Here is a 14872-nt window from a genome sequence, read left to right as displayed (position 1 = left end):
GCATCATGTGAGAGCGCCCACCTGGAGCCTCACCTGACGGTGATCGTCCCCACTTAGGACACACCTGGGTGCTGCTGCCAGCCCCGCCCATCTTGGCTGAACGTGGGAATTCTGGGATGGTGCCACCTTGGAAACCAGGAGGCCCACTAGAAGAGAGAGACTGTCACGAAGGTCTGTTCCAGGGCACTTAAGCACCTTACGCTAATCTGCTCCAGGAAAACACCAAGATCCAGAATAAGAAGCCCCGATTGAACATAACGACCTATTTACTGCCATTAAAAAGGTTCACACCTCTGGTCTTAAATTCCCTCCCAAGCTCAGGCCCCTGTCACCCTCCTCTTTGGCCAGGCCCACCCACAGGTCCTGCTCTGTAGCCAGGGAACTCTTGATTCACAGCTGGGCTGCCTTTGCCCGTTGTTTTGTTTTGTTTTTTTAATTTCTCTTTCCCTGCTTCACACCTGGCTCACAGCTCCCTCTCCCAGGTGCCTGCCTTGGAATCCACATTCTGGAAGCACAGGAAATTCCATCCGTTATATCCAGCAGTTTTAGCTGTACTTGCTGCGAAAATGACTTTCACTTGTCAATTATTCATTTAATCTCTCGTTATAAGCTGTAAAGCTCCCCAGGACACAAATCCTTGTTGAACTCTCTGAACAAACCACAAGTCCACAGACAGTTCTCCAATCTGGGGGCAAATACTGCATGTCTCATTCAATTTTGGTAAAATTACCTTCATTTGAACTGTTGCCCAAAGCTAGCCCCAAGATTCTTAGCCAACGAATTGGTCTGTACTTTGTTTTTCAAACGTGTTCACTTTGCCTCTTTCTCCACAGCCACTCCTTCAAACAAAAGCCTTTCACCTCGGAAACCAGTGGCCTGCAAATCCTAACACTGGTCTTGTAATCAAGAAGTCATTCATAAGACTTTCTGTTTCCCTCAAGGGTATCTGGCTTCCTTCAGAGCAGTTCCCTGTTCTGCCCGTCGCTCCCCCGCCCCGCAACCACCACTGTGGTTCTGCAACAGGCAACAGGAAAGGAGGTGAAAGGTCATCCAATGCAAAGTTCAGGTCAAGACTTCAAAAAGGCCTGGGGGAAAACTGAGGTGTGAAATCACCTCTATGCTGCTGCTGTTGCTGCTGCTAAGTCGCTTCAGTCGTGTCCGACTCTGTGCGACCCCACAGACGGCAGGCCCCCAGGCTGCCCCGTCCCTGGGATTCTCCAGGCAAGAACACTGGAGTGGGTTGCCATTTCCTTCTCCAGTGCATGAACGTGAAAAGCAAACAATAAAACCTTGCCAAGTGACAGCAGACTTCCAAGAAAACTTTATAGCAATGGAAATACACAATAAATTACATGTTGTCAGAAGTTTTTCAATACGGTCTTGAAATTAACAGATGCTGAAGCGCCAGTCCTTTGGCCACCTGATGCAAAGAGCTGACTCACTGGAAAAGACCCAGATGCTGGAAAAGATTGAGGGCAGGAGGAGAACGGGGTGACAGAGGATGAGATGGTTAGATGGCATCACCGATTCAATGGACATGAGTTTGAGCAAGCTCCAGGAGATAGAGAAGGTCAGGGAAGACGGGTGTGCTGCAATCCATGGGGTTGCAAAAAGCTGGACAGGACTTAGCAACTGAACAACAAAGAAGTCTTTCAATAATAGTCTTGAAATCAACAGAGAAGGAGAGAGGTAGCTCACCAGGTAGAGAGAGATAAATAGGGCATTTAGACTAATTTTTTGCTATTAACAATGAAGATACAAAACATCCTTTCTACCAAAGTGTTTGGCAGATGCCAGACAATGCGATGCATATTTTACCTGCAGTAACCCATTTAATGCCCACCAGAATCCTAGGATTTACTGATGCCATCTCATTTACTAAGACCAAGGCTTGGAGGTCAAGAAATTTGCCCAAGGTCACAGCTAGCAAACAGCAAAGTGGCAAATCAGGCCCAGGTCCAACTCCAAGTTAAGTGGTAAGCACTCCGTACAAAGTTCACTTAAGATTCCTAAAGTTACGACACAGAAAAATTAGGTCACTCTATCGTAAGCAAAATGAGGTGGCTGCAACCAGCAGTCAGAGGACAGTAACTGCAAATGCGGCGGGTGCCAACTCTCAAATTCTTCCCATGCTCCAGTCTCCCGCTAAAATTGCACAATTCACAAGCCCAAAGAGGCAGGCCCTGCCTTCTGTTAAAACCCATCTCATCTAGCAGCAACCAGCTGAGCTGGAAATCCTCTGAGAAGAGGTCACCCCCAGGAAGCGATAGCTGAGCGCAGCACGAATACCAGGCAGGGTCTCCAGGCGCACAGCCAGCATCCCACACCCGGGGAGGCTGGAGGACATCCCACCCCCTTTTTTAAAAAAAATAAAAATAAAATTTATTCATCCCTGGCTTCCCTGGTGGCTCAGTGGTAAAGAATTCGCCTGCCAGTGCAGGAGATGTGGGTTCGATCCCTGGGTTGGGAAGATACCCTGGAACAGGAAATGGCAACCCACTCCAACAATCCTGCCTGGGAAACTTCATGGACAGACAAGTCTGAGGTGCTACAGTCCGTGGGGTTGCAAAGCGTCAGACACGACTTTGCGACTAAACATTTATGGCTGGCTTGGGCCTTAGTTTTGATATGTGGGCTCTAAGTTCCCCAGTGAGGAGTCAAACCTGTGTCTCCCGCACTGGAAGGCAGATTCTCCACCCCTGGACCACCAGGGAAGTCCCTGGAAACACTCTAGAGAGAAGCTACTGCGGGCGGAGGATGTGTAGCGTCATCTTTAGCTGAAAGCAGAGCAATTATTTTATCATCAGCAACATATTCTTCTACTGCCTGGTAACCAGTGCCTGGGAGCGTTCTGCTTGGCTACACAAAGCTGGTTCTGCCCTCCAGGACTGGCTCCAACTTGGGGAAACCGCGTTCCTGCTGTGCTTGATGGCCAAGGCGGTCTCCAGGCTGACCTCAGCACTGCTACCCAGAGCACTTCAAGGAAAGCACCAGGAAGGTTCAGGAAGGTTTCTCCAGCCTAGGGGGTTCACGACTCTTCTTCTGTTCCTGCTTACTCTCTAGTATTTAATATTCAGCCACTTGGCTGATGATAAGAGTGAGAGTTTAGGTGCGGGCAAAAATTAGCAGTAATGGAAAGACAAAATGAAAGGGCTCCTCTCTACTTGAGTGTAGGTATCCCATCCCTGTGCACTCACGAGCCACGTCCTTATTCCCTTGCACACGTGATTCTCTGTAATTGTGCTCTTGTGTTTTTTCAGTAAGTGTGTACACAAACAAATTACTCTTTCCCTAATCTGATGGAGGTAAGAATGGGACTCAGCGGGGATTCTCAGATGGCTCAGAGGTAAAGAATCCACCTGCCAGTGCAGGAGACAAGGGTTCGAGCCCTGATCCGGGAAGATCCCACAAGCCGTGGAGCAATTAAGCCCGTGCTCTGCAACAAGGGATGCCACCGCAACAAGAAGCCTGCACGCCAACAGCTAGAGAGTCGCCGCTGCTAACCACAGTTAGAGGAAAGCCCAGCCAGCGACGAAGACACAGCACGGCCATAAATGAATAAATAAAATTATTTAACAAAAGAATGTGGGACTGAGAACGCAGAGCCCCCCTGTAAATTCTGCGGAGGGCTCTGTGCACAGGAAAGGGACAGGCATTTTCACTCATGAAGGGCTACATCTTGAATTCATGACTGAGCACCTAATGACCGCATTATTTAATAACCGCTTTATTTAAACTGGCCACATGGTTCATTTCTCACAGTGAAGTATATCATCATAAACCATTCACATTTACAGGGTAAAGATGCTGAGTCAAGGCAGGTTACAGGGGAATTCGGCATCATTATCCTCTTTTCTATGACTTTTGAGAAACAACAGATTTTGCCTACAGAGCTGCTATAGAATTAAAGCAAATTCAAATGTAAGTGTTATACTGTGCCGTATCCACAAGCGATGATTACCCAGATAAATCTTCGCCAGAAAAAGAATTGAGGAAAGGTCATCGAGGGCCGTATCTTCATAAGGAAAATACAGAATGTCTTGGGGACTCCCTGGTGGCCCAGGGGTTAAGACTCTGTGCTTCCGCTGCAGGGGGCACAGGTTGGATCCCTGGCCTGAGAACGGTTAGGTGGCACTAGTGGTAAAGAACACGCCTGTGAATGGAGGAGACAAGAGAAACTCAGGTTCGATCCCCGGGTCGGGAAGATCCCCTGGAGTAGAAAATCGTAACCCACTCCAGTATTCTTGCTTGGAGAATCCCCATGGACAGAGGAGCCCGGCGGGCTACAGTCCATAGGGTCGCACAGAGTCAGGCACAACTGAAGTGACTTAGCATGCATGCAGGCACTGGAATAATATACTAGAAGTCCTTCATTGGAAGGACTGATGCTGAAACTGAAACTCCAATCCTTTGGCTACCTGATTCAACAAGCTGACTCACTGGAAAAGACCCTGATGCTGGGAAAGATTGAGAGCAGGAAGAGAAAGGGACGACAGAGGATGAGATGGTTGGATGGCATCACGGACTCAATGGACATGAGTCTGACCAAACTCAGGGAGACAGAGAAGGACAGGGAAGCCTGGCGTGCTGCAGTCCATGGGGGTCACAAAGAGTCAGACGCGACTGAGTGACTGAACGATGACAAGTCATGAGGCGTGGCCAACAAAACAGAAAAAAAGAAAATACAGAATTTGGCAGGCTCCAATTAACTGCGCTACCTATTCAGGTGTTTTTCTCTGGATGCCCACCCAGAAGGAACCCCTCCAGACTGGCCAACATCAGCACAAGGGCCTGAGTGATGAGAGCTGGGTGGGGCACGCACCCACCCAAGAGAGCTCATAGAGCCTCTCCTCCCCACCATGGAGTGGTTCCCTCCAAAGCCTTGGCAGGGGGAGGGGCGCCCTGTATCTGCCACCCATGTGCTTCTCCTTTGCACCCAAAAGTGCAATTGAACTGGTCAAACCACATGTTCCAATCTGGGGACTGCAGAAAGCAGCTGTACCCATAAAACCTGCCTACAGCCAAGGGATTCACACCGGGGAAACTACTCTCACATCTGGCCCCTTAGGGATCCTCATAAAATCCCTGTGAGACAGGATGACAGGTGTCAGAGGCACCGGCTTAGAGAGGAGAAAACAGAAACCCAGAAACACACACAGCTGGTCCGATGTCATGTCCAGTGGGCCTAGGGGAGGGGGAGCACCCAACACCCAGGCCCGTGACCTGCACAGTGGTCTGGGAAGCAGCCTGTTAGAGGAAGGGGCACAAGCTTCGGCAAACACAGATGCAGGTTCAGATTCCAGCTCTGCCACGTACTCAGATGTGTGTGTGTCTGTGTGTACGTCTGTGTGGCCTAGAGCAAATGTCATTGCCATTCATAAGATCTGTTTCCTGGCAAATAAAGTATGCACATTGCCCATAACTCACATCAGGCCTCCGGTGCAGGAACACACTCTGTACCTTCCACCTGCAGCCACAGGCCAGCAGCAGCACTCCAAGAATGTGGGTCGCCATGTGCGTCCCATCCCGCCTCTTGCCACTGTACTTGATACTGTCACTAAACGTCTTTGACATTTAACAGCATCACTGCTATACTTCACTCTGCACAACAATGTATGCTGGCGAAAGTTGAAAGAAACCAAAATTCTAAACATCACCGACTCAATGGATATGAGTCTGAGTAAGCTCCAAGAGTTGGTGATGGACAGGGAAGCCTGGCGTGCTGCAGTCCATGGGGTCGCAGAGTTGGGCACAACTGAGTGACTGAACCAAACTGAAATCTTTTAAAAAGGGCACAGATGAGCTGACACTTGGGGAAAAATCAGTGATACAGATATAATCTTACAAATGAAGTATTTCAGAAAAAACAAAGTCCAAGTTACCGTATAAAACAATTTTTTTAAAGGCAAGGTTATTTTGTGTTTGCTTTCAGTACAAACATGTACTACTTGTTTAATTGTGTGGGAGGGAGTGACTTCTTAGAAAGTCACTGCCTGTCGTTAAGAAGCTTACTCCCCTCCCCATCAGGATGTTGGAACACAACCTAACATATCCTGCTGAATGCTATGTGTGTGCTGGGGGTCAGGGCTTGGGACCCCAGAGGAAGCCAGTGTGCTGGTGGGAGAGGGGGATCCTGACCCCTTGATGTGGGGAAGGACAGAGCTGGCAGGAGTCCCTGACCCCGGTAATAACAAGGTGAAGCAAGGCTTCCCAAGAGAGACACAACTGTCCCAAAGGTCCCTCACCATCTTAGGAGGGTACAGTAATCCAGGGGAGGGACTTCCTTGGTGGTCCAGTGGCTAACACTTTGAGTGCTTCAAATGCAGGGGGGCTCAGGTTCGATCCCTGATCAAGGAACTAGATCCCACATGATGCAACTAAGAGCTCACAGGCTGCAACGAAAGATCCTGCATTATGCAATGGAAATCGAAGCTCCCACGTGCCACAGCTAAGACCAGGTGCAGCCAAATGAGTGTTAAAAGAAAAGAAGACCGCACAACAATCCAGGGAAGAAAGGGACTCAAACTCTCCCTTGCTTATATAACAAATACCTGAATGCCTGCTCTGGCTCATGGGAATGGGGACGAAGGCAAGTTCAAGAGCCATTCAGGAAGCAGAAGCAGCAGGTGCAGCTTAGGGGCCAGTTGGGCAGAATCCAGGAGGATCCTGACCTCCTGGGACATGGGAGTGAACCACCACCTCCAGAGTAGGAGCAATTACTTTCCTTTCCTTTCTACCTAGAGAACTTGGTGTCCAACAATCAGCTGATAAGCCCTCAGAAGTTGAGCCTGGCTGCCCTGCTTCCCAACCCTCCATGGGGCCATTGCCCTACTGTACCGCAACTACTTTCAATTATTAACTTCCCGAAACATTGTTGGACATAAAAACAACTCACATGCAAAAAAAAAAAAGTAAAGGGCATTCCAGTCACCTTACCTAAGGATTTCAAGTCGGCCTCAGTCCAGGGCCTGCTGGGAACGCAGTGTCCACCTAATATTTGCTTGGGGCAAAAGGTGAAATTCACAAAAGGCAGCAAAATAATCAGAAATCAACAAGCAGAAAATATTCCTTATTTGTGTTAACTAGCAGATTTTCTTTTAAATGCCCTGTACAGCCTAGACTCTCTGCAGTTGTCAAAGAAACAATAGGGGTGGCTTCTTGGGAGGGGCACGAGAGAGGCAGCCCGTTCTGTGCTGAAATCCCATTGGTACCCACTTCGTTTTGCATCCGGGGCTTGTATTACCTATTATTTTTAAACAGAAAAGTCCTCGTAGGAAAAGCTCAAAAGAGGGGCTCGGGAAGAGGCCTCGTTCAAGCTGGGAGACAGAGAATCTCCGAAACACACTTGAAACAGACCAGTTGGAACAATTTTATTCTTAAAAGCAGCAATTTTTTCCGGAATTCAAAGTGCAGGCTTCCAGCGGCAGCTGCACTCGGTCGGGTCTGCCAACATCAACCATGCAGAGTGACTAAACACTTTTTTCCAACAAAGGAAAAAATGCATCCGATCAAAGTGCACAAGCAGCCCGGGGCCCGGAGCGGGAGCGCGTTTCCGCCTCCCACCTTCCCACCGCCTTCAGCCTCCAGGCTGCGACTTTAATTGCTCGCTCGGAAGGCTTCCTCGCCGCCGCCGCCGCCTGCAACTGCGGTCGGCGCGCCCCGCCCCTCCCGCAGGCGTCACGTGACGGCTGAGAAAAGTAGGGGAAAGGTTACGGCGAGCCCCGCCCCCGGCCTGGCGCGTCCCGGGCGCGCAGATCCTGTTCCACCAGCCCGGCCCAGAGAGACCTTCCGGAGCGAGCTGTCGCCAGCGCTGTCACCCCGGAGGCAGCAGGCGACAAAAAGCGCCTTTGGGCGGGAAGGCCTGGATGGTCAACCTTGGGGACAGCGAAGAGCCTGGTGTCCCCGAAGACAACCCACGTCAGAAGGGCGGCGCCGCGCCCCGCGAGCGCGCTGCGCCTCCGGAAGGGGCTCACCGCGAAGCCCGAGAACAATTAACGGTGCTTCCATGAACCCGCGCGCGGGGCCAGGGTTGCGTAAGTCCGCGCCCTCGCCCCAGGACTCCCCAGACATCCAGGCTTGACCGCTCGGTGCCCACGGGCCCGGGACTAAGGGCGGCAACGACGCCAGGTGCATTCCCTTCACCTCTTGTTTTCAGTACAAACTCAAAAGGTTATTTGGGCCGGTGCCTGACGCCCAATTTCTGCCAGTCTGATACAGAGTATGTGCACGGCTCAAGGTGGCCCTTTTTCCGATTCTCACAGCTGTTCAGATGGAGTTCAGCATTCAAGATCAGATCTCGCCACCCGTCTTAGGAGGGAAACCAGTCATTTACATACGAAAAGGAGCCCTGGAGCCCGCAGAGGCAGAACCACCCCGAACTCGGCAAGAATACAGCCTCCAGTTCCTATCATAACTAAACACTCCCCTGCCTCCACGATAAACAGTATCACCTTAAATAATTTGGAAAGGTTGCGGGGGGGGGGGGGCTGATGCTTGCTGGCATTAAAAAAAAAAAAAAGACCAGTGTGCACGACCATTTTTTATTCATTTGGCTTGGGGTTTTGGAAATGGTAACCCACTCCAGTATCCTGGTCTGGAGAGTCCCATGGACAGAGGAGACTGGTGGGCTACAGTACATAGGGTCGCAAAGAGTCGGACACGACTGAGCAACTAGCCTTTGTTTCTTTCTTAGAAGGAAGTAAACATGCTTGAATATCTGGAATGACCAGAAACCGGACGCCTGTGTGAGAAAATGGTATAACAACAACAAAAGGTGTAACAAAATACACGTTTCAGGAGGTTAAGCTGAATTTCATTTTATTAGGTAGCTTACAAAGTTATCAGTTTCCTACTAAAATCTGCCCTTCGTTATTTTAATATCACATGGAGCGCAGAGGAACCGAGAGTAGTTCCCAGTTGGGAATATTAAGTTTGCTCTGTATTCAACCCGATGACTCGAGATTTTTAACTCTTGGCGTGAAGAGTACGATCATCCTTCTCTTTGGCTTTAATGAAAGTCAATCGCCGATTTACAATATAAATGCGCTGACCCACGGTCTTTCCAAACAAAACGAAAGGGACTGGCTGTCGGCTCGACTAGTTAGTTGGGGTTAGGGACTGACGGAGCTCGGGATGCTCCACCGCCCTGACCACGCCGTCCGGGCTCGCAGGCCAAGTTCGCCTGGGCCTGGTCACGTGAGGCCCCCAACCCTCCCACCCTCCGCAAGTCAGTTCCCTGCCCCGGCACGACCTTGGGCAGCCTCCGCGCCCACCTGCCCTAGACTGCGCGCCGCACGCGGGGATGGAGGACACTCGCGAGCGGGGACTCAGGCCCGGCGCCCCGTTTCGAATGCACCTAGGGCGCTCGGACTGCGCCTGAGTCCCAGCGCCAAGGGCGTGTCCCCACGGCTGCACTGCGGGGGCGGACGCCTGGAAGGGGGTCGGCGGCGTCCTTCTGAATCCCTAGCGTCCCTCTGGCTCCCGCTTGGGACCGGCCCGCGATCTGGCGACTGCACCCCAGACCCAATCCACCCCAGGAGGGGGAGGAATGGGGCGAGGTCGAGAAAGGATCCGCAGCGCCCTGCTCAAGCCCCCTGCTAGGTCTGGAGGGCTGAGCATCACTCCCGCCGCCCTACTGCGGATCCAGACCCAAACCACTTCGGCGAGGGCAGTGGGGTACAAGGAAGGGAGAGGGAGCCGGCGGTCCCGGTGGCCCCCGGCCGGGGGCATCGTGCCAAGTCCGAGAGTCAAGCACCCCGCCAGCTCCCGCACGGTACCTGTCCCCAGGCCGATCGACCCTCGGACTGACCCCCAGACCCAAACTACCCACTCCTTGAAAGTGAGGGTGAGATAGGAAGGGAAAGGGAGCCGGCCTTAAGGGCCCCCGACCGGAGGAGTCCTGCTAAGTTCGAAGCGCTGAGCATCCCTAACCTGCAGCCGCATCGGACTGCTCTCCTGCACCGCGACCCTGGCGCAGACCCCCCAGACCCGGTCCGCTGCGGGGGATGTGGAGTCCCTCCTCGCTCCAGTTTCGAGCTCTCCACGAACCCCGCGTCCCTCGGTGGCCCCAGCCAAGAAGTGCCTCCCCTCGCCCCGCCTCGATCGGGACCCCTGCCGTCCCCGTCCGCCCCCGGCCCCGGGCCCCGCCGCAGCCAGTGCTCGGCGCCCGCCCGCCCTCCCCGCGGCGCGCGGACTCAGCCCGGCCTTACCGAATCTCGGGACAGAGGTGCAGCGGCAGCGACAGCGGCGGCCGAGTGAGCGAGCGGCGAGCGGGAGCCGGGGGCGGGAGGACCGCGGGCGAGGCTGAATGCACCCGGCGCCGGCCGAGGCCGATTGGTTGAGGCGCGCGGGGCTGCGGCCGCGCGGGCGGCGACTCTCGGCACCCGGTGGGCCGGGGGCGGGGCCTGGACGGGGCGGGGCATCCGCAGGGGCGGGGCGCCCTGGGCAGCTGGACCCGCGAGGAAACTGAGGCTGGCGGGGAGAGTGTCACGCCACCTCCGCTTCGGCAAGCCTGGGGCTTAGGGGGGAGATTTCTCGCCCTGTGAACCTCAGTTTATTCATCTGAAAAATGGGCCAGCTCATTAGGGCTATGTCCATAAACGCGCTCAGCACAGTGCCTAGCTCGTGCTCGACCTTTATAGGCATTGCCCCGTATAATCCTCAGGGCACTCCTATAAATAGCTGATCCTAGCCCGGGCTGGAGAAGGGATCACTAACCTGCCCACTAAGATCACACTAAGAAGATGGATCCGACTTTCTGATTCTAGAGCCCACACCTCGAATTGGACACTATACCAGGAGTGAGAGCTGAGAGGATCTTTGGACCGCGTGACTCCTGGCACTGAAACCTTAATGCTAATTCCAGTGAGCTTTCTGAGCCTCTTCTTCATATAACGGAAAATTCCTCCCCTGCGAGGCTTTGGTAAGATTTAGGAAACTATTCAGATGCCGAAAGTATAGTAGGTACCAGGAAAGAACTGGCTGGAGGTGGAGACGAAGTGACCCGTCTACTTTGTATGGGTCCTGGGCTCCCACTGGCCGGTCTCAGGGTCTAAATCTAGGCCGAGGGCAGCGGCCACTGGGCGGCTACACCGTGGGGTCCGCGCTTCTCGCGGGCTCAGTCGCCCCTTCCCTGACTTTGCCGGAACTGCTCCGCAGGGCCCAGCTCGTGATCCCGCATGCAGCAGGTGCTCCGTCAAAGAACCCGTTTAATGACCAAAGACCGGGCTTTCCTAAAGGCCACCCACTCCTTTGGGCGGTGAAAAACCCTTGCTGGCCTCTGTCTTTCGGTTTGCAGTATTTGGTCGGCACCGCAGATGGATTTAGAAGAGAAAATGAAAGTCCTCTCTAGTTCCCGCCCCCATCGCCGCCGCGACTACTGCGCACTGTGGGCGCACACTCTCCAGGCTGCTTTGAATGAAGTCGCAGGATACCTTTGTTTTCACTTGGCTTAGGTTGTGGACGGGTCACCGAGATAACCAAGGCTTTCACTGTATCTAACGCACCCCAAGGACACTTAGCGCTTCTCTAGTGGCTCAGACTGTAAAGAATCTGCCTGCAACGTTGGACACCCAGGTTCGATCCCTGGGTCGGGAAGATCTCTTGGAGAAAGGAATGGCAACCCATTCCAGTATCCTTTCCGGGAGAATCCCATGGACAGAGGAACCTGGTGGGCTACAGTCCATGGGGTCGCAAAGAGTCAGACACGACTGAGTGACTAACATGGACACTTGGGCTCCCCCTTGTCGCTTTCACAGGCATAAATGAACCTGCTTGGGCAGTCAGTGTGCATCTTTGAAAGACTGTATCTCCCTGTAGATCACTAGACGTGAATCAACAAGGTCAAAGGACAGGCACGTGAGACATCTTGGTGACATCTTGGTGCCACTTGCAGAGCTGAGCTGCTCTCTTGGAAAGTGTCCACTCCCATGGGTGCCTGGGAGGGCAGCCTCATCTCCAGGAGCTCACCACTGCTGACCCTCAGTCCTAAAGAGCGTGGAGCTAGGGTATCTCTCCTTAGTTTAATTTGCATTTCTTTGAAGTTAGAAGTTGAAGATTTCATTCCCCTGCTGGCTCCTGTCTGGCTGGTGAGCGATCCCAGACCGAGAAGGCTGGAAGATCTCATGGCCCAAGAGGGCAGGTGGGCTGGACCAGAGTGCAATCGGCGAGGCTGGGCTGCACCACACCTGCCCTGGTCGCTCCAGTGTTGTCCCCCCGCCCCCCGCCCCGCCTGCATCTACCTGCTTGTGGGCTTTCCAGGCTTGTGCCTCGCAAGTTGGACTGCAGGTCCCGGCCGAAGGTCACTTTCTCCCTCATTCCTTCCTCCCTCCCGCACCCCTCGGGGCATGGGGGGTGCGCGGGGGGGGGGGTGGGGGGCATCGTATCCGTTTCCAGGGCTCCACCGCCTTGATCATGCAGCCCTCCCTGCGAGCCGCCTTGGTGTTACCTGCTGCCGGGAGGGATAGGGGCAGGGACCTCGGTGGCCTCCCCGCTCACCTGTGCCCCAGAGGCTGGACTCTCTCCGGGGACCTTAAAGGGCCCACACCCACGAGCAGCTGTGGCCAGGGGGCGGAGGCCTTACTCCCTTCTCAGCTCTGCTCCCCAGACTGCAGCTCCCTGGGGACGGCAGCTCCCTGGAGTGACTATTAATAAAGAACAGAGGATCTAGGTCCCTGGGGAGCTCTGGCCTGATTGGACCCTGAGTTTCCTCAGGGCCAAAAATAGGCTAGAGTCTGCCTTCGAAAATAATCTTTCTCCTCTGTTTTCCCCAAATTCTTTCCCAGTTTGACTGGAACACACTGTAGCAGCCGCCTGTCGTGGCTATAAGGAACCCTTTTTTAAAAAAATGCATGTAATGTTTTCATTACTACTCAAGCATTGTCCCTCTGTGCTTCTGATTTCTTTAAAGCAAATCCAGAACTCTTTTCATCTTGTCCACGAGTTCTTGAGTACCAATCACTAAAAGACAAAGATTCTTTGATTATTTATTTTTAAATTTTTTTGGTGGTGGCGCATGGCTTGTGGTATCTTAGTTCGCGACCAGGGATGGACCCAAGCCCTCGGCAATGAGAGGGCAGAGTCCTAACCACTGGACCGTCAGGGAGATCCCTAAAAGATAAAGGCTTTTTAAATAAAAACATAACGGCAGCGCCATTGTCCAACCTAAAATAGAGAAACAATTGTAATACAAAGCTTTTAAGGCCTTCCTGGCCTGCCAAGAACACAGTTGAGTCCCACTCACTCTTGCCAGCTACATTTCTTGCTGGCATCTCCCAGCAGGTTCTGATCCAAAAGTGTGTGAGATTTTGGGGAACTCAGTTTCCATTTCCCAATGGAAGAATTTTGTAATCTCTGGGTTCTGCACTTCTGAACTCGAACTTTGAACCCTGTAGGCAGTGAGTAAACAGTGACAGTTACACGTCAGCGTAGCGACAGTGTTTGCTTGGCCAGCATCACTGGGGTTTGGTGAAGACAAAATGAAGTAATCCAGATGCAAGCAAAGAAGAAGGCAGCTAGTCCATGTGTGGGTGAAAGAAGCTCAGAGTGAGAGCATTATCCTACTCCTGCATGTGCAACAACAACAACAACAAAAATGAGAGCCCACGTCCTGGAAAAGACAGATGCGTGCAAGAATGTTTATGGAAGATTCGCTTCAGGTGACAAAAATCCAGAAACAACCCAGATACCCAGCAGCAATAGCATGGGTAAATAAATCGTGGTTTCGCCATACAGTGTAATACTACTCAGAAAAAAGTAAACTACGGACACATGCAACGTGAGTAGATCTTACAGATGTTATGTTGAGCAAAAGGAAGCCAAACAGACACACAAAAGTAAATATACCGCATGATTTCAACAACAGAAGCGAGGCTTATTGGTGGCAGTGATGGTAATCACTAGAAATACACAAAGAAGCCCCCGGAGTGGGCGTGCGTGTGAAAGTGCATCGCTCTGTATGCTTAAGATTATACTCTTAACAATCTTTGCTCCCTGCATGTTAAGCCTCAATTTTAAGAAATCAAAACTTAAAAAGAGATCCTTGATGTCGAGATCTTGACAGGCCTGCCTGGACACTGGGACCTCAAAGACCAGAAAGGACTGTCCTGCGGCACACACTAGCAGATGCCTGAATATGCAAATGAGAGCACTGACGGAAGACTTCGGTGTCAAGATGCTAATTCTTCCGCTTTGGAGAAGGAGCTGGGGAGGTCAATAGCTTTTGAGTGGATAGTTTTTAAACTTGGGGGAGGCGGGTTCACCGACCCTTTGAAAAGCTGATGACAGCTGCAAACCTTTTTTTTTTTTTTCCAGAAAAATGCACACACACCTAAAGAGTGGTAAAGAATGTCAGTCTTGGAGCTTCCTAAGCCCTTGTACCAACTCCTGACCCACATAGATTAAGAAAAATGTATCCGCAATTTTGAAACAAGGTAAAAGGATATCTGAAATGTCCTTTCACTGGCTCACTGTCTAACAGGCCGCCCAGGGATTAGCTCTTTCTCTAGGGATTTGTGTCTTGAGTAAACCCTAGATGCTACAAAGTTACATGTAACTGGTAGATTTTTGACCAACAAAAATGCAAGGGGTAAAACAGATCACAAATAAGGACCCACCTACAGCACACGGAACTCTACTCGGTGCTCCGTAATGGCCTATATGGGGAAAGAATCTAACAGAGTGGATATATGTGTATGTATAACTGATTCACTTTGCTGCTCACCTGAAATAACGCAACATTGTAAATCAGCTATATGCCAATAAAATTTTTAAAAAAAGAAAAAGAAATGCAAGGATTTCTATCGGTTGAAAAAAAGGATTTTCCCCAAAGTTGTGGTTTTGTGGCCCCATAGAACATTAACCAGTTTTTTAAATC

The 14872-nt window shown here is 51.8% G+C and overlaps 1 protein-coding gene across 3 annotated transcripts in view; it reads right to left on the bottom strand.

The window, feature by feature from the left end:
• Positions 1–10319, bottom strand: part of CPT1A (carnitine palmitoyltransferase 1A) — a 59476-nt gene extending 49157 nt beyond the window's left edge. For all 3 annotated transcript variants that reach the window (XM_068978611.1, XM_068978614.1, XM_068978615.1), the window contains exon 1: positions 10209–10319. The gene's annotated coding sequence lies outside the window, so the exon portion shown is untranslated. The remainder of the gene's footprint in view (positions 1–10208) is intronic.
• Between the last annotated feature and the right edge of the window lie 4553 nt (positions 10320–14872).

This window comes from Capricornis sumatraensis, chromosome 8, assembly GCF_032405125.1.
Source record: "Capricornis sumatraensis isolate serow.1 chromosome 8, serow.2, whole genome shotgun sequence".
NCBI classification, from domain to species: Eukaryota; Metazoa; Chordata; class Mammalia; order Artiodactyla; family Bovidae; genus Capricornis; species Capricornis sumatraensis.
This window is presented reverse-complemented; position numbering and strand designations above follow the sequence as displayed.